General features: G+C 46.0%; 1 long non-coding RNA gene across 1 annotated transcript in view; it reads left to right on the forward strand.

Annotated features, from left to right (window-relative positions):
- The window catches only part of LOC130276107 (uncharacterized), a 68,194-nt gene extending 48,460 nt beyond the window's left edge, over nt 1–19,734 (forward strand). The window contains exon 3 of the long non-coding RNA XR_008845024.1: nt 19,378–19,734. This is a non-coding gene — a long non-coding RNA (uncharacterized LOC130276107). The remainder of the gene's footprint in view (nt 1–19,377) is intronic.
- Nucleotides 19,735–20,342: the final 608 nt, after the last annotated feature.

A 20,342-nucleotide genomic window follows, 5' to 3' on the forward strand; every position in this document is an offset into this window, starting at 1 on the left:
ATAGATTTCATGTCAACTACAATGCACAAAAAAAAAATCATGTAATGTAAAGATGTGTCCACATTTTTGACTAGTACTGTATATGCCTCCATGGTGTGCACTTACCTTAATCCCGGGGGTTTTTCCATTTTTGCATTTTCGTTTTTTGCTCCTTGCCTTTAAAAAATCATAACTCTTTCAAATTTGCACCTAAAAATCCATATGATTGCTTATTTTCGCGCCACCAATTCTACTTTGTAATGACGTCAGTCTTTTTGCCCAAAAATCTACGGTGAAACGGAAAAAAAAAAATCATTGTGCGACAAAATTGAAAAAAAAAAAAAGCAGTTTTGTAACTTTTGGGGGCTTCCACTTCTACGTAGTATTTTTCGGTAAAAATGACACCTTATCTTTATTCTGTAGGTCCATACGATTAAAATGATACCCTACTTATATAGGTTTGATTTTGTCGCACTTCTGGAAAAAATCATAGCTACATGCAGGAAAATTAATACATTTAAAATTGTCATCTTCTGACCCCTATAACTTTTTATTTTTCCGTGTATGGGGCGGTATGAGGGCTCATTTTTTGCGCCGTGATCTGAAGTTTTTAACGGTACCATTTTTGCATTGATAGGACTTATTGATCGCTTTTTATTCATTTTTAAATTATATAAAAAGTGACCAAAAATGCACTATTTTGGACTTTTGAATTTTTTTGCGCGCACGCCATTGACCGAGCGGTTTAATTAATGATATATTTGTATAATTCAGATATTTCCGCACGCGGTGATTCCATATATGTTTATTTTTATTTACACTGTGTTTTTTTTTTTTATGGGAAAAGGGGGGTGATTCAAACTTTTAATAGGGGAGGGGTTAAATGATATTCACTTATTTTTTTGCAGTGTTATAGCTCCTATAGGGACCTATAACACTGCACACACTGATCTTCATCATTGATCACTGGTTTCTCATAGGAAACCAGTGATCGACGATTCTGCCGCATGACTGCTCATGCCTGGATCTCAGGCACTGAGCAGTCATTCGGCGATCGGACAGCGAGGAGGCAGGTAGGGGCCCTCCCGCTGTCCTGTCAGCTGTTCGGATGCCGCGATTAGCTGCGGCTATCCCGAACAGCCCAACTGAGCTAGCCGGCAACTTTCACTTTCGCTTTTAGCCACGCGGCTAAAGGGTTAATAGCGTGCGGCGCCGCTATCGGCGCTGCGCGCTATTAGAGGCGGGTCCCGGCTTCACTATGACGCCGGGCCCGCCGTGATATAACGCGGGGTTACTGTGTAACCCCACGTTATATCAGGAGAGCAGGACCAAGGACATACCGGTACGTCCTTGGTCCTAAAGGGGTTAAGCTTCCATGGCCCGAGTGTAGTCAGCTAGTGATTACATACAGGTCATTTTTCAAAGATATCCAAGTTTTGCTGCAAGCCACGCTTCTCAGTCGGAAACAAAACTCGAAAACGCTCAGAAAATGACCTGAACATAGTGGGAGATTTATCAAAACCTGTCCAGAGGAAAAGTTGGCGAGTTTCCCATAACAACCAATCAGATTGCTTAGTTTTTCACAGGCCTTTTTAAAAATGAAAGAAGCGAGCTGATTGGTTGCTATGGGCAACTTTTCCTCTGGACAGATTTTGATAAGTCTCCCCCATAGTCAGTAGCAGACTACATTAGTGCCATTTTAATGAATGGGACCCAAGCCAGAGATATGTCGGTATGTCATATGGACAGATTTGTGTCTCGGAGGCATAAATAGTGGTGTGAACACTACCAGAGAGACTAATATTGGACAAGTCATGTGACGTCGACAGGTTTGCACAATGTGATACTTTGAGACTGGATGCAATAGTGGCATACGGTGTCCATTTTAGGACATTGCTAGTCGTCAGCCGTAACGCCGTCCTCAGTCAGGTGAAATGGCGTCCTACCTCCTCCCTCGGGCCAATCTCCGTCAGGCGTCAGCGGCAACTCCCTCCTCTGTCATGCTAAAGTCTCTCATCTGAAACTCAGTCATCCCTCAGATGAAAAACGTTTCTGCAGTGTAGCAGAGCTATACAGACTCTGTAGCACATACGTGCACGTTTCACAGTTTTGACCCTGCTATACATGCTGTGCAATGCGGCAGGAAGTTGCGTCTGAGGCGTGACAGCGTTTTGGACGAGGGAGTTTCGGATGAGGGAGTTGTGGCTGAAGGATGACGGCGATTGGTGTGAGGGAGGTGGCGGGACGCCGCTTCACCTGACGGAGGACAGAGTTGCGGCTGACGACTGGCGGCGATTGGTCCGAGGCGGGACGCCGTTTCCCCGGACGGATCCCCTGCTGTGGACATATCACCTCATGAAGTGCTGGAGAGCGGGAAAACATTCCATCAATACTCTTTGTTTCTCCATTTCTACAATAGTGACCCCACGAACTTGTTGCAGAACTACAACTCCCATGAAGCCCTGACAGCCCATGATGGTAAAAGTAGTTCCTCAACAGCTGAAGAGCTACTGTTTAGGGCAGCGTTTCCCAACCAGGTTGCCTCCAGCTGTTGCAAAGCTACAACTCCCAGCATGCCCGGACAGCCAAAGGCTGTCCGGGCATACTGGGAGTTGTAGTTTTGCAACAGCTGAAGGCACCCTGGTTGGGAAACACTAGTTAAGGGAACACTGGTGGCCTTATCCTAGCGGAGAAATATGGGATAACTCACAAAACTTTTATCTATTTAAAGAACTATAAGCGCTGACTCTACTGAGAGTTGTAGTCCCGCAGTCCAAAAGTGAAACTTTTATGCAGGTCACGTGTATACCGCGCAATGAGGGGAGCGAGCACTCACACTCGAGTCTGGGGAGCGGCACTTACACAGCCAAGACGTTAGGGGAGCCGACGTTTCCTCACCCACCGGCGGCTCCGCTCACACTCACAAACCTTCACAAAACTAACTTCCCTTCCTCAACATGGCCGCCATCTACTCCTTCCCTCCGGACATTCCGTTCTAACCCCGCCCACTCTTACCGCTAGGCCTGCGTGGAAATGTAGTTTTTTTTGTCTGTGCTGATGCGCGAAGTTACTTTCAAGTCTAGTGCTTCCCAACCAGGGCACCTCCAGCTGTTGAAAAACTACAACTCCCAGCATGCCCGGACAGCCAAAGGCTGTCCGGACATGCTGGTAATTGTAGTTTTGCAACAGCTGGAGGCGTCCTGGTTGGGAAACACCAGTCTACATAATAAAAAGCAACTTGTATAAAGGGAGATTGTATCGTCAATTTCAAAGGGGCAGTTATGTATCCCCTTGAGAACACAGACAATTAAAATGTTTGTGTTTTCGTCTTTTCTGCCTCGCCTTTTAGGGTGTATTCACACACACAGGATCCACTGCGGATTGACGTTGTAAAATTTTACAAGGCAATTCTTATGTATTCTTGACTGGCTTGTTAAGTTTGCAACTGCAGATTTTACAACTGTGGATCCTCGCCTTAAAATCTGCAGCGGATCCGGTGTTTACGTAAAGGCACCCTTTAGGCTATGTTCACACGGCAGAATATCTGCCATTCCGCACAAATTCCGTTCACAAGAGCTTAGGAACTTTGGCAGAATTCTGTTTCGGTGTGTGAATGGGACAATGGAATCCTATTTAGGCTGGGTTCACATTACGGTTCCCGTATACGGCTGGGAGGAGGGGTGGGCAGGGCTTAATCACGGCGCCCGCACTCAGCCGTATTCGGGAACCGTAGTTAATGTATGTCTATGAGCCGACCGGAGTGAACCGCAGCCTCCGGTCGGCTGCTTTTTCGGCCGTATGCAGTTTCCCGACCGCAAGCAAAAACGTGGCCGACCACGTTTTTGCTTGCGGTCAGGAAACCGCATACGGCCGAAAAAGCAGCCGACCGGAGGCTGCGGTTCACTCCGGTCGGCTCATAGACATACATTAACTACGGTTGAATTTTTGCATGTGGTAAAAGGAGAAAATTTTTACTTGTATTTGTAGCCCAATTTCTCTCGAGTAAGCACATACCTCATATGTCTATGTAAATTGTTCGGCGGGCGCAGTAGAGGGCTCAGAAGGGAAGGAGCGACAAGGGGATTTTGGAGAGTACGTTTTTCTGAAATGGTTTTTGGGGGGCATGTTGCATTTAGGAAGCCCTTATGGTGCCAGAAAAGCAAAAAAAAAAAACACATAGCATACCATTTTGGAAACTAGACCCCTCGGGGAATGTAACATGGGATAAAGTGAACCTTAATACCCCACAGGTGTTTCACAACTTTTGCAAATGTAAAAATATAATAATAATTTTTACCTAAAATGCTTGTTTTCCCAAAAATTTTACATTTTTAAAAAGGGTAATAGCAGAAAATACCCCTAAAAATTTCTAAAAGCCCAATTTCTCCCGATTCAGAAAACACCCCATATGGGGGTGAAAAGTGCTCTGCTGGCGCACTACAGGTCTCAGAAGAGAAGGAGTCACATTTGGTTTTTTGAAAGCAAATTTTGCTCTAGGGGCATGCCGCATTTAGGAAGCCCCTATGGTGCCAGGACAGCAAAAGACCCCCCACATGGCATACCATTTTGGAAACTAGACCCCTCGGGGAACGTAACAAGGGGTTAAGTGAACCTTTATACCCCACAGGTGTTTCATGACTTTTGCATATGTAAAAAAAAAAAAATGTTTTTACCTAAAATGCTTGTTTTCCCAAAATGTTTACATTTAAAAAAAAGCTAAAAGCAGAAAATACCCCCCAAAATTTGTAACACAATTTCTCTTGAGTACGGCGATATCCCATATGTGACCCTAAACTGTTGCCTTGAAATACGACAGGGCTCCAAAGTGAGAGCGCCATGCGCATTTGAGGCCTAAATTAGGGACTTGTATAGGGGTGGACATAGGGGAATTCTACGCCAGTGATTCCCAAACAGGGTGCATCCAGCTGTTGCAAAACTCCCAGCATGCCTGGACAGTCAACGGCTGTCCGACAATACTGGGAGTTGTTGTTTTCCAACAGCTGGAGGCTCCGTTTTGGAAACAGTGGCGTACCAGACACTTTCATTTTTATTGGGGAGGGGGGGCTGTGTAGGGGTATGTGTATATGTAGTGTTTTTTACTTTTATTTTATTTTGTGTTAGTGTAGTGTAGTGTTTTTAGGGTACAGTCGCACGGGCGGAGGTTCACAGTAGTTTCTCGCTGGCAGTTTGAGCTGCGGCAGAAAATTTGCCGCAGCTCAAACTTGCAGCCAGATACTTGCTGTAAACCTCCGCCCATGTGAGTGTACCCTGTACATTCACATTGGGGGGGGGGGACATCCAGCTGTTGCAAAACTACAACTCCCAGCATGCGCTGACAGACTGTACATGCTGAGAGTTTTAGTTTTGCAACAGCTGTAGGCACACTGGTTATGTATCACTGAGTTTGTGACCTAACTCAGTGTTTCACAACCAGTGTGCCTCCAGCTGTTGCAAAACTACAACTCCCAACATGTACGGTGCATGGTGTACATTGACTGCTGAGAGTTGGAGTTTGCAACAGCTGGAGGCACACCAGTCGTGAAACACTGAGTTAGGTAAAAAAAAAAAAGTGTGCTTTCAGCTGTTGCAAAAGTACAACTCTCAGCAGTCACCGACAGCCAACGGGCATGCTGGGAGTTGTAGTTATGCAACCAGCAGATGCACCACTACAACTCCCAGCATGCACTTTAGCTGTTTGTGAAAGCTGGGAGTTGTAGTTAGACAACAGCTGAAGGTACACTTTTCCATAGAAAAAATGTGCCTCCAGCTGTTGCAAAACCATAAGTCCCAGCATGCCCATAAGGTGATGCTGGGAGTTGTGGTGGTCTGCCTCCTGCTGTTGCATAACTACAGCTCCCAGCATGCCCTTTTTGCATGCTGGGAGCTGTTGCTAAGCAACAGCAGGAGGCTTTCACTCACCTCCTGCTGCTGCCGGCACACAGGTCAGTCCCTCGTCGTCGCCGCCGCCGCCGCCGCTCCTGGGGCCCCGATCCCAACATTGACACCGGGGATCGGGGTCCCCAGCACCCGGGGTGCACGTCCCGCACCCGCTCACATCCTCCAGAAGAGGGGATGAGCGGATTGCGGGAGTGACACCCGCAGCAGGCGCCCTGATTGGTCGGCCGGTAGTCCGGCCGACGAATCAGGGCGATCGTGAGGTGGCAACAGTGCCACCTCACCCCTGCAGTCTATGGCTGTTCGGGGCCGTCAGAGACTGAATTGTCCAGCGATCTGGGGGGCATAATGACCCCCCTGGGCGATATGCCGGGATGCCTGCTGAACGATTTCAGCAGGCATCCGGCTCCGGTCCCCAACCGGCTAACGGTGGGGACCGGAATTCCCACGGGAGTATGGATACGCCCTCGGTCCTTAACCCCTTCAGGACGGAGCCCATTTTGGCCTTAAGGACCGGAGCGTTTTTTGCACATCTGACCACTGTCACTTTAAACATTAATAACTCTGGAATGCTTTTAGTTATCATTCTGATTCCGAGATTGTTTTTTCGTGACATATTCTACTTTAACATAGTGGTAAATTTTTGTCGATACTTGCATCCTTTCTTGGTGAAAAATCCGTAAATTTGATGAAAAATTTGAAAATTTAGCATTTTTCTAACTTTGAAGCTCTCTGCTTGTAAGGAAAATGGATATTAGGAATACATTTTTTTTTTGGTTCACATATACAATATGTCTACTTTATGTCTGCATCATAAAAGTGACGAGTTTTTACTTTTGGAAGACACCAGAGGGCTTCAACGGTCAGCAGCAATTTTCCGATTTTTCACAAAATTTTCAAACTCAGTATTTTTCAGGGACCAGTTCAGGTTTGAAGTGGATTTGAAGGGTCTTCATATTAGAAATACCCCATAAATGACCCCATTATAAAAACTACACCCCCCAAAGTATTCAAAATGACATTCAGTCAGCGTTTTAACCCTTTAGGTGTTTCACACGAATAGCAGCAAAGTGAAGGAGAAAATTCACAATCTTCATTTTTTACACTCACATGTTCTTGTAGACCCAATTTTTGAATTTTTACAAGGGGTAAAAGGACAAAATTTTTATTTGTATTTGTAGCCCAATTTCTCTCGAGTAAGCACATACCTCATATGTCTATGTTAAATGTTCGGCGGGCGCAGTAGAGGGCTCAGAAGGGAAGGAGCAACAAGGGGATTTTGGAGAGTACGTTTTTCTGAAATGGTTTTTTGGGGGCATGTTACCTTTAGGAAACCCTTATGGTGCCAGAACAGCAAAAAAAAACCACATGGCATACCATTTTGGAAACTAGACCCCTCGGGGAATGTAACATGGGATAAAGTGAACCTTAATACCCCACAGGTGTTTCACGACTTTTGCAAATGTAAAAAAAAAAAAAAAATTTTACCTAAAATGCTTGTTTTCCCCAAAAAATTTTATTTTTAAAAAGGGTAATAGCAGAAAATACCCCTAAAAATTTGAAGCCCAATTTCTCCCGATTCAGAAAACACCCCATACGGGGGTGAAAAGTGCTCTGCTGGCGCACTACAGGTCTCAGAAGAGAAGGAGTCACATTTGGCTTTTTGAACGCAAATTTTTCTCTGGGGGCATGCCGCATTTAGGAAGCCCCTATGGTGCCAGGATAGCAAAAAAAAACCCACATGGCATACCATTTTGGAAACTAGACCCCTCGGGGAACGTAACAAGGGGTTAAGTGAACCTTTATACCCCACAGGTGTTTCACGACTTTTGCATATGTAAAAAAAAAATTATTTTTTAACCTAAAATGCTTCTTTTCCCAAAAATTTTACATTTTTAAAAAGGGTAAAAGCAGAAAATACCCCCCAAAATGTGTAACACAATTTCTCCCGAGTACGGCGATACCCCATATGTGACCCTAAACTGTTGCCTTGAAATACGACAGGGCTCCAAAGTGAGAGCGCCATGCGCATTTGAGGCCTAAATTAGGGATTGCATAGGGGTGGACATAGGGGTATTCTACGCCAGTGATTCCCAAACAGGGTGCCTCCAGCTGTTGCAAAACTCCCAGCATGCCTGGACAGTCAACGGCTGTCCGACAATACTGGGAGTTGTTTTGCAACAGCTGGAGGCTCCGTTCTGGAAACAGTGGCGTACCAGACGTTTTTCATTTTTATTGGGGAGGGGAGGGGGGTTGTATAGGGGTATGTGTATATGTAGTGTTTTTTATTTTGTGTTAGTGTAGTGTAGTGTTTTTAGGGTACAGTCGCACGGGCGGGGGTTCACAGTAGTTTCTCGCTGGCAATTTGAGCTGCAGCAGAAAGTTTGCCGCAGCTCAAATTTGCAGCCGGATACTTACTGTAAGCCTCCGCCCATGTGAGTGTACCCTGTACGTTCACATTGGGGGGGGACATCCAGCTGTTGCATAACTACAACTCCCAGCATGCCCGTTGGCTGTCGGTGACTGCTGAGAGTTGCAGTTTTGCAACAACTGTAGGCACACTGGTTATGTATCACTGAGTTTGTGACCTAACTCAGTGTTTCACAACCAGTGTGCCTCCAGCTGTTGCAAAACTACAACTCCCAGCATGTACGGTGCATGGTGTACGGTGACTGCTGAGAGTTGTAGTTTGCAACAGCTGGAGGCACACCGGTCGTGAAACACTGAGTTAGGTAAAAAAAAACTCTGAGTTTCACAACCAGTGTGCCTTCAGCTGTTGCAAAACTACAACTCTCAGCAGTCACCGACACCGACATGCCAACGGGCCAACGGGCATGCTGGGAGTTGTAGTTATGCAACCAGCAGATGCACCACTACAACTCCCAGCATGCACTTTAGCTGTTTGTGCAAGCTGGGAGTTGTAGTTAGACAACAGCTGAAGGTACACTTTTCCATAGAAAGAATGTGCCTCCAGCTGTTGCAAAACCATAAGTCCCAGCATGCCCATAAGGGAATGCTGGGAGTTGTAGTGGTCTGCCTCCTGCTGTTGCATAACTACAGCTCCCAGCATGCCCTTTTTGCATGCTGGGAGCTGTTGCTAAGCAACAGCAGGAGGCTGTCACTCACCTCCAACGATCCAGACGCTGCAGGTCAGTCCCGCCGCCGCAGCTGCTCCTGGGGCCCCGATCCCAACAGGGGCGCCGGGGATCGGGGTCCCCAGCACCCGGGGTGCACGTCCCGCACCCGCTCACGTCCTCCAGAAGAGGGGCGGAGCGGGTGCGGGAGTGACACCCGCAGCAGGTGCCCTGATTGGTCGGCCGGTAATTCGGCCGACGAATCAGGGCGATCGTGAGGTGGCACCAGTGCCACCTCACCCCTGCAGGCTCTGGCTGTTCGGGGCCGTCAGAGACGGCCCCGAACAGCCAGTAATTCCGGGTCACCGGGTCACTGGAGACCCGATTGACCCGGAATCGCCGCAGATCGCTGGACTGAATTGTCCAGTGATCTGCGGCGATCGCCGACATGGGGGGGCATAATGACCCCCCTGGGCGATATGCCGGGATGCCTGCTGAACGATTTCAGCAGGCATCCGGCTCCGGTCCCCAACCGGCTAGCGGTGGGGGCCGGAATTCCCACGGGCGTATGGATACGCCCTCGGTCCTTAAGGACTCGGGATGCAGGGCGTATCCATACGCCCTATGTCCTGAAGAGGTTAAGGACTCGGAATGCAGGGCGTATCCATACGCCCTATGTCCTGAAGAGGTTAAAGGGGTGGAAAAACTATTTTTTTTTCTTTTTTTAAATCAACTGGTGCCAGAAAGTTAAACATATTTGTAAATTACTTCTATTAAAAAATCTTAATCGTTCCTGTATTTATTAGCTGCTGAATACTACAGAGGAAATTCTTTTCTTTTTGGAATGCTCTCTGCTGACATCATGAACACACTGCTCTCTGCTGACGTTATTAAAATAATAAGTCTTTATTTATTGTTGTCCTTAGTGGGATTTGAACCCAAGGCCCCAGCACTTGAAAGCAGCAGTGCTAACCACTGAGCCACCATGCTGCCCTTAGCATACATTTGCTATGCACGGTTGCTAAAATGGACAGAGATGTCAGCAGAGAGCACTGTGGTCGTGATGTCATCAGTGTTCCAAAAAGAAAGGAATTTCCTCTGTAGCATTCAGCAGCTAATAAGTACTGGAAGGATTAAGATTTTTTAATAGAAGTAATTTACAAATATGTTTAACTTTCTGGCACCAGTTGATTTAAAAAAGAAAAAAAAAATTTGTTTTTCCACCGGAGTACCCCTTTAACCTGTTGGGGACGAAGGGCGTATGCATACGCCCTTGCGTCCTGGTACTTAAGGACGAAGGGCGTATCCATATGCCCATGGGAATATCTATCAGCAGGCACCCCGTGCAAATGCCCAGGGGGGTCATTAGACCCCCCCATGTCGGCGATCGGCGCAAATCGCAAGTGAATTCACACTTGCGATTTGCGCCGATTCCGGGTCATTACGGGTCTTTGGTGACCCGGAATATAAGGGGGATCGCGGTTGTCTAAGACACCCACGATTCCCCTGAAGCGATAGGAGTGAGGTGGCAGAGGTGCCACCCCTCCTATCCCTGCTATTGGTGGTCTAGATGCGACCACCAATAGCAGATCGGGGGCGGGGTGCTTTACTTTCGTTTTCCCCATCCTGCCCACCCACAATAGGCGGGCCAGAACGGGGAAAACGAAGAGGACCGGGCGCCGACGTCCACTTACCCCTCCGGAGGCTGTGGGCGATGGGGATCTGCGGGCGGTGTGCGGCAGAAGAGGACGGCTCCCTGGATGCGACGGAAGCCGGTGAGTAGTTGCCTAGCAACATTTAGAGGGCTACAGTCTGAGACCACTATAGTAATCTCTAGACTGTAGCCCTCCAGATGTTGCAAAACTACAACTCCCAGCATGCCCAGACAGTTGTTTGCTGTGTGGGCATGCTGGAATTTGTAGTTTTGCAACAGCTGGATGTCTACAGTTTAGAGACCACTGCACAGTGATCTCTATACTGCCCTCTAGATCTTGCAAAACTACAACTCCTAGCATGTCCACACAGCTATTTGCTGTCTGGGCATGCTGGGAGTTGTAGTTTTGCAACATCTGGAGGTCCACAGTTTGGAGATCACTGTTCAGTGGTCTCTAAATTGTACCACTCCAGATGTTGCAAAACTCTAAATCGCAGCATGCCCAAACAGCAAACAGCTGTCTCGGCATGCTGGGAGTTGTAGTTGCGTACCTCCAGCTGTTGCATAACTACATCTCCCAGCATGCCTTTCTGTGATCAGTACAGGCTGGGAATTGTAGTTTTGCAACAGCTGGAGGCACACTGGTTGGAAAATACTGAGTTAGGTAACAGAACCTAACTGAAGGTTTTCCAACCAGTGTGCCTCCAGCTGTTGCAAATCTACAACTCCCAGCATGTACTGACAGACCGTGCATGCTGGGAGTTGTAGTTTTGGAGGCACACTGGTCGGAAATACTGAGTTAGGTAACAGAACCTAACTGAAGGTTTTCCAACCAGTGTGCCTCCAGCTGTTGCAAAACTACAACTCCCAGCATGCACGGTCTGTCAGTACATGCTGGGAGTTGTAGTTTTGAAACAGCTGGAGGTTTGCCCCCCCCCCCCCCCATGTGAATGTACAGGGTGTACAGGGTTATTTACAGTAAGTTTCCTGCTTCAAGTATGAGCTGCGGCAAATTTTTCGCCTAGCGAAACTCACTGTAACCCGCCAGTGTAAATGTACCCTAAAAACACTACACTACACTACACTAACACATAATAAAGGGTAAAACACTACATAAACACCCCCTTACACTGTCCCCCCCAATAAAAAAGAAAAACGTATTGTACGGCAGTGTTTCCAAAACGGAGCCTCCAGCTGTTGCAAAACAACAACTCCACGCATTTCTGGACAGCCACTGACTGTCCAGGCATGCTGGGAGTTTAGCAACAGCTGGAGGCACCCTGTTTGGGAATCACTGGTGTAGAATACCCCTATTTCCACCCCTATGCAAGTCCCTAATTTAGTCCTCAATTGCGCATGGCGCTCTCTCACTTCGGAGCCCTGTCGTATTTCAAGGAAACAGTTTAGGGCCACATATGGGGTATCTCCGTACTCGGGAGAAATTGCACTACAAATTTTGGGGGGCTTTTTCTGCTTTTACCCCTTATAAAAAGGAAAAGTTGGGGTCTACACCAGCCTGTTAGTGTAAAAAAAATTTTTTTTTACATTAACATGCTGGTGTTGCCCTTTACTTTTTTTTTCACAAGAGGTAAAAGGAAAAAAAGACCCCCAAAATTTCTAACGCAATTTCTCCTGAGTACGGAAATACCCCATATGTGGGCGTAAAATGCTCTGTGGGCGCACAACAAGGCTCAGGAGTGAGAGTGCACTATGTACATTTGAGGCCTAAATTGGTGCTTTGCACAGGGGTGGCCGATTTTACAGCAGTTCTGACATAAACCCCAAAAAATAAATACCCACATGTGATCCCATTTTGGAAACGACACCCCTCACGGAATGTAATAAGGGGTACAGTGAGCATTTACACCCCCACAAGTGTCTGACAGATTTTTGGAACAGTGGTCAGTGAAAATGAAAAATGTAATTTTTTTGTTTGCACAGCCCACTGTTCCAAAGATCTGTCAAACGCCAGTGGGGTGTAAATGCTCACTGCACCCCTTATTAAATTCTGTAAGGGGTGTAGTTTCCAAAATGGGGTCACATGTGGGGGGGTCCACTGTTCTGGCACCACGGGGGGGGGCTTTGTAAATGCACTTGGCCCCCGACTTCCATTCCAAACAAGTTATCTCTCTAAAAGCCCAATGGCGCTTCTTCTCTTCTGAGCATTGTAGTTCGCTTGCAGTGCACTTGACGTCCAAACATGGGGTATTTCCATACTCAGAAGAAATGGGGTTACAAATTTTGGGGGGCATTTTCTCCTATTACCCCTTGTAAAAAAAAAAGTAAAATTTAGGGAAAAACCAGTATTTTAGTGAAAAAAAATTTGTTTTCATTTACACATCCGACTTTAACAAAAAGTTGTCAAACACCTGTGGGGTGTTAAGGCTCACCGTACCCCTTGTTACTGTTATGATTCGGCTAACTGGATGTGGATCCACTGTGTCAGCGAGGGATTGGCGGGGACCGTGTCGGTGGACCGGTTCTAGAGTTGCTACTGGTTTTCACCAGAGCCCGCCGCAAAGCGGGATGGTCTTGCTGCTGCGGTAGCAACCAGGTCGTATCCACCGGCAACAGCTCAACCTCGCTGACTGCTGAGAAGACGTGGGACAGAAGGACTAGACAGAGGCAAGGTCAGACGTAGCAGAAGGTCGGGGCAGGCGGCAAGGTTCGTAGTCAATGTGGATAGCAGAAGATCTGGAACACAGGCTTTGGACAACACTAACGCTTTCTCTGGCACAAGGCAACAAGATCCGGCAAGGAAGTGCAGGGGAAGTGAGGTAATATGGACAGGGAGCAGGTGGAAGCTAATCAGGCTGATTGGGCCAGGCACCAATCACTGGTGCACTGGCCCTTTAAATCTTAGAGAGCTGGCGCGCGCGCGCCCTAGAGAGCGGAGCCGTGCACGCCAGAACATGACAGTCGGGGACCGGGACGGGTAAGTGGCTTGGGATGCGATTCGCGAGCGGGCGCGTCCCGCTATGCGAATCGCATCCCCATCGCGAATGTCAGTGCAGCGCTCCCGGTCAGCGGGTCTGACCGGGGCGCTGCAGAGAGGAGAACGCCGCGAGCACTCCGGGGAGGAGCAGGGACCCGGAGTTATCGGCGTAACAGTTACATTCCTTGAGGGGTGTAGTTTCCATAATAGTGTGCGATGTGGGGGGGGGGGGGGGGGTTTGCTGTCCTGGCACCATAGGGGCTTCCTAAATGGTACATGCCCCCCCAAAAACCATTTCAGAAAAACTCACTCTCCAAAATCCCATTGTTGCTCCTTCCCTTCTGAGCCCTCTAGTGCACCCGCCGAACAATTGATATACACATATGAGGTATTTTCTTACTCGAGAGAAATTGGGTTACAAATTTACTGAGGATTTTTTTCCTTTTACCCCTTGAAAAATTCAAAAACTGGGTCTACAAGAACATGAAGATGAAGATTTTGAATTTTCTCCTTCACTTTGCTGCTATTCCTGTGAAACACCTAAAGGGTTAACACACTTACTGAATGTCATTTTGAATACTTTGAGGGGTGCAGTTTTTTATAATGGGGTCATTTATGGGGTATTTCTAACCAGAAGACCCTTCAAATCCACTTAAAGTCTGAACTGGTCCCTGAAAAATTCCAATTTTGAAAATTTTGCGAAAAAGTGGAAAATTGCTGCTGAACTTTGAAGCCCTCTGATGTTTTCCAAAAGCAAAAACATTTCAACTTTATGATGCAAACATAAAGTAGACATATTTTATATGTGAATCAAAATATTATTTATTTGGAATGTCTTTTTTCCTTACAAGCAGAGAGCTTCAAAGTTAGAAAAATGCAACATTTTCAAATTTTTCATCAAATTTTTGAATTTTTCACCAAGAAATGATGCAATTATCGACGAAAATTTACCACTAACATAAAGTAGAATATGTCACGAAAAAACAATCTCGGAATCAAATTTATAAGTAAAAGCATCCCAGAGTTATTAATGCTTAAAGTGACAGTGGTCAGATTTTCAAAAAATGCTCCCGTCCTTAGGGTCATAATGGGCTCCATCCCCAAGGGGTTAAGGACTCAGCGTTTTTCAGTTTTAGCATTTTTGTTTTTTCCTTCTTACCTTTTAAAAATCGTAACCCTGGCTGTTTCCCAGATTTATGGTCTGCTCATGGACGAATCTGCCCAATCTCCACCACCATTTGTTGCGGCCTGGGAGGGGGAACTGCAGATCTCCTTTTCTCCAACTTACTGGTCGGCTGCCTACGCTCTGTGCCATAAATTGTCTATTTCCTGCAGAGCTCAGGAGACCAACTATAAGGTCTTATCCTGCTGGTACAGAGTACCTGTGACACTCCATAGAATGTATCCCTCGGTCTCCGATCTCTGCTGGCGTTGTGGCGCAGAGCGTGGGTCGATGTTGCATATCTGGTGGTCCTGCCCCCTCCTGTCTTCCTTCTGGGAGACTGTGATCTCTAAAATAGAACTCATTGCAGGTGTGAAGTATCCAAACGACCCTAAAGTCCTTCTGCTGACCATCCTGCCGCAGTCTCGGAAGACACCTTCGAAAAACCTTGCTCATTTCCTACTCATGGCAGCTCGCACAGTTCTACCTTGGAGGTGGAAAACTGTCCACCCTCCGACACTAACGGACTGGTATACAGAGATCCTCTTCATCCATTGGATGGAGGAGCTCATGGCCAACTCTTCGGGTCGCGCTGACACATTCATTGCAACTTGGAGCCCTTGGCTAACGTTTGTGGAGACACCCCTCTATCGGGAAGGTTGATGCCTTCCCTCCTACACACACTTTAGAGACCGCTCCTGTCAGATTGCCTTCTATGAGGGCTCCTGTTGGTCGGATGATGGTGATGCACGTACCGATAATGGGTGGTGGCCCAGCGAGCACAGGTTGGTGTACCTTTTGTTATCCTACTCTTGTTTCCCTCTTTCCCCTTTATCTGTATATTTTTCACTCCTCCTTCTTCCCTACCCCTCTCTGAGGGTTTACTCACCTACTATACTTCCGATTTTATTTTCAACTTTTCCGTTATGTTCCTAGGTTGCAAATTTTATTTTTGCTATTCCTTACTGTTGACATGGTCTTTTCAGTGTATCCTTCTAGATCTTCCGATATCATTTAGTGGACCTGATATTGTTCTTATGCGATCTTCTGTTTGTATTTTGGAGCTGTTTTACCCTCATGCCAAAGCTTCCGTGTGATTTATGTCCATGTGTTTATTGTTTTATGCACTTAATAAAACATTTGTTCTAATGTTAAAAAAAAAAAAAAAAAAAAATGGTAACCCTTTCAATTTTCCACCTAAAAATCCATATAATGGCTTAGTTTTTGCGCCACCAATTCAAATTTGCAGTGACATTAGTCATTTTACCCAAAAATCCACGGCAAAACAGAAAAAAAAAATAACTGTGTGACAAAATTGAAGAAAAAACGCCATTATGAAACTTTTGGGGGCTTCCTTTTCTACGCAGTGCATTTTTTGGTACAATTGACACCTTATCATTATTCTGTAGGTCCATATGGTTAAAATGATACCCTACTTATATAGGTTTGATTTTGTCATACTTCTGAAAAAAATCGTAACTACCTGCACTAAAATGTCTACATTTAAAAATGTCCTCTTCTGACTCCTTTAACTTTTTATTTTTCCGCATATGGGGATGTAAGAGGCCTCATTTTTTGTGCCATTATTTTTTACGTGTATGCCATTGACCGTGCGGTTTATTTATTTTTATAGTTCGGACCTTTACGCACACGGCGATACCACATATGTTTATAATTATTTTTATTTACATCTTTTTTTTTTTATAATGGGAAAAGGGGGGGGGGTGATTCATTTTAATAAGGGAGGGGTTAAATCACATTTATTTACACTTTATTTTCACTTTTTCTTTGCAATGTTATAGCCCCAATAGGGGGCTATAACATTGCACACACTGATTTCCTACACTAGTCACAGCCATGCATTAACATTATTGCCTGCTGACTGTGTTATTGTGTTATTGCCTGCTGACTGCTCCTGCCTCGATCTCAGGCACAGAGCAGTCATTCGGTGATCGGACACGCAGGAGGCAAGTAGGGATGTCCTGCAATCTGTTGGGACACCGCGATTTCCGCTGTCCTGAATAGCCCAACTGAGCTGCTGGGATGGTTTCGGTTTCACTTCAGATGCGGCGGTCAACTTTGTTCGCTACTTCTGAAGGGTTAATACCGGGCATCCCCGCGATTGGTGATGTCCGCTATTAGCCGCAGGTCCCGGTTGTTGATGGCTGCCGGGACCAACTCCATATGACGCATATACATCTTGGTGTTCTCTGGCAAATGCAAAATATCCTGCACGGTGTTGGGCTGTAAGCACAGCCTCCCACCTGTGGACGTCGGGCCCTCATACCACCCTCATGGAGTGGACACATGCACATTTGTGGCCTGCTGGAGGTCAGTTTGCAGGGCTCTGGCAGTGCTCCTCCTGCTCCTCCTTGCAAAAAGGCAGAGGTAGCGGTCCTGCTGCTGTGTTGTTGCCCTCCTACGGCCTCCTCCACGTCTCCTGATGTACTGGCCTGTCTCCTGGTAGCTCCTCCATGCTCTGGACACTACACTGACAGACACAGCAAACCTTCTTGCCACAGCTCGCATTAATGTGCCATCCTGGATGAGCTGCACTATCTGAGCCACTTGTGTGGGTTGTATACTTCTTCTCATGCTACTACTAGAGTGAAAGCACCACCAGTATTCAGAAGTGACCAAAACATCAGCCAGGAAGCATAGGAACTGAGAAGTGGTCTGTGGTCACCACCTGCAGAACCACTCCTTTATTGGGAGTGTCTTGCCAAGTGCCTATAATTTCCACCTGTTGTCTGTTCCATTTGCACAACAGCATGTGAAATTGATTGTCAATCAGTGTTGCTTCCTGAGTGGACAGTGTGATTTCACAGAGGTGTGATTTACTTGGAGTTACATTGTGATGTTTATATGTTCCCTTTATTTTTTTGAGCAGTGTATTTTTCATCCAGGTTGATAAGTGGGAAAAGGTAGAATCGCAAGTGGTAAGGAAGAGTGGAGCTCACCTACAGTGGCAGTGAGCCGTGTTATCGGCTACTCACGCTTTTATACCTTTTGAGTATTATTTTTTCTGTAGGCAGTACATTTCGGCAGAATTTTCAGCAGAACACTTTCGCACGGAATGCCACAGTGTGAACATGGCCTTTAGATGTATAACTAAAAATTTATATATATTTTTTCATCTACAGAGCCATGTGAGAGCTTGTTTTTTGATCAACCAATTGTACTGTGTAATGACACCTTTTATTTTACCATAAAATGTTTGGTGCAACCCCCAAAATTATATAGTGATATTTATATAATACTGTTTAAATTTTTAAAGGGAAATACATTTTTGCAACTTGGGGGTGGGGGTGTTATTTTTTCCACAGTGCACTTTAAGGTAAAATTGACATGTTTTCTGTATTCTGTAGGTCAATACAGTGGTCCCTCAACATACGATGGTAATTCGTTCCAAACGAGCCATCGTTTGTCGAATCCATCGTATGTTGAGGAATTCGTGCAATGTAAAGTATGGGAAACTGTACTCACCTGTCCCCGCCGCTCGCGATGGTGTCCCTGCCGCTCCCGATGGTGACCCCGGGCCTCCGCTGGGCTCTCCTGGTCTTCTCCGGTCCTCTTCTGTCTTCTCCGGTCCTCTGCTGTCTTCTCCGGTCCTCCACTGTCTTCTCCGGTCCTCTGCTGTCTTCCGCAAGGCCTTACTGGGCCTGTGTAGCGACGTCATTACGCCGCTGCGTACGCCATTCCTATTGGATGACGTGCACAGCAGCGTATTGACGTCATCGGAGAGGGCCGAGAAGACACCGGAAGACCAGCGCTGGACCCGGGGGGCACCCCGGAGCATCGTGGAGGGGTAAGTAATACTTACCGCACCACACGGGGAACATTAAGCTGCTATCCGGCAGCAGCTTAAGCATTTTGCGCTGCCGGATAGCACTTAATGCGATGGCCCCGACATAAAAAAGCATCGTATGTCGATGCTGACATCGACATGCGATGGCCTCTGAGAGGCCATCGTATGTTGATTTGATCATATGTCGGGGCCATCGTAGGTCGGGGGGTCACTGTACAATTAAAATCATAATTTGTACCGCTTTAAGAAAATGAATTTTTTTTTTAAACAAAATCAACATGCTTAAAATTGACCTATTTTGACGCCTGTAACTTTTCTTATTTTAACATATGCGTGGGTGTATGAAGGCTTGTTTTTTGCGCCGTGATCAGTCATTTTTATCACTACCACTTTTGCATATATATGTGACCTTTTTTTTCTTACTTTTAATAGCTTTTTTTCTGGGATATGATGTGACCAAAAATAAGCAATTTATGTTTAGAGCGAGTGAACCAGCTGTCAGATTCTCTTTAAGCCCATTTTGGCCAAGAGGACACAGTCAGTTTTCATACCCATATGAGGGCTTCTTTTTTGCCAGACTAATTGTACTTTTTAATGACACCTTTCATTTTACCATGAAATCTACGATGCAACCAGAATTTTTTTTTCCCTTATGCGGGATTGTATGATGGCTATTTTTTGCACCGTGATCTGTATTTTCTTTTATCTGTACCGCTTTTACATATATTTGACTTTTTGATCCCTTTTATTTCATTTTTTCTAGAATGTGATATGACCAAAAATTGTGCAATTTTTTTACATTCACATCATTCACCAAACAGGATCATTAAAATTATATAATAATAGTTCGGACATTTCTCGCCTCTGCAGGAGATTTCTTGGCCGTGGAGGAGTCTTTGCTCAGCTCTTTCTGCCACAAGGCTGACGTATGCTCTCAGATAATTCTGTAAGATGGTTTTTGGAAGGTGCTGATCACCCAGGGGCTAAACGCACACCCACTGTAATGGAAACCATTGATTTGTGCCACCAGCTAAGCTGTACAGCTGAAGGAGAGGGGTGACCATTGCTCTCCCTCCCTTCCTGCCTCTATAATGCCCCTGGAATTGGAGAGACAGACAGCAAATAAAATTCAGTGTGATGAAGAGGAATGTGAGAGAGGTTGACCACAATAAAATGTCAGGTGTTGTATTGGTTAGGTCTAAAAGGAGTAACGTTACTGGAGAGAAACTGCATTGTTAAACTAGGGGTTATAGATGTAGCAGAGCTGAGTTTGTCTATAGAACCTGGAAAAGACGTACAATGTATGTATTTAAGACTTAGATACAGGGTGCTATCGCAACAGTCAAAATGGGGTCTCTCCCCTAATGTCATGTCTCATCAACCCCCTTTCATGTCAAATTATAACACAGATATGAAAGGTATAGATGGTATCTTCGGTTCACTAATTCAGTGCCTCATGACTTCAGTTAAAAACAATCCAATCTCATCCTCCACCTTATAACTTCTATTGCTGCAGTCTATTACCCAATCTTTCAGGGGTCTCTTTTGGATTGCTCCCTTCCTCGGGACCTGCTGAGGAAGGGGGTAATCAGAATAAGACCCTTGAAATGCATTGAGGATTTTATATGTTTAAAGGCAATACATGAAGGCTGGCTTTCATTGTGTGGTTGTCATCAGCAACTTTATTTATAGTGATAAGCAGTCATCATGTTTTTGGTGTAAAGGCCCTAGGAAGGCGATTTCCAGATGTTCGGCCCTTGTAAAACGGCCGACGATGAGCCTAACGTATAGAACCATATTAGCATCCATATGGAAGTCCAAAGATTCTCCTCACA

The sequence above is a fragment of the Hyla sarda genome, chromosome 6, assembly GCF_029499605.1.
Source record: "Hyla sarda isolate aHylSar1 chromosome 6, aHylSar1.hap1, whole genome shotgun sequence".
NCBI classification, from domain to species: Eukaryota; Metazoa; Chordata; class Amphibia; order Anura; family Hylidae; genus Hyla; species Hyla sarda.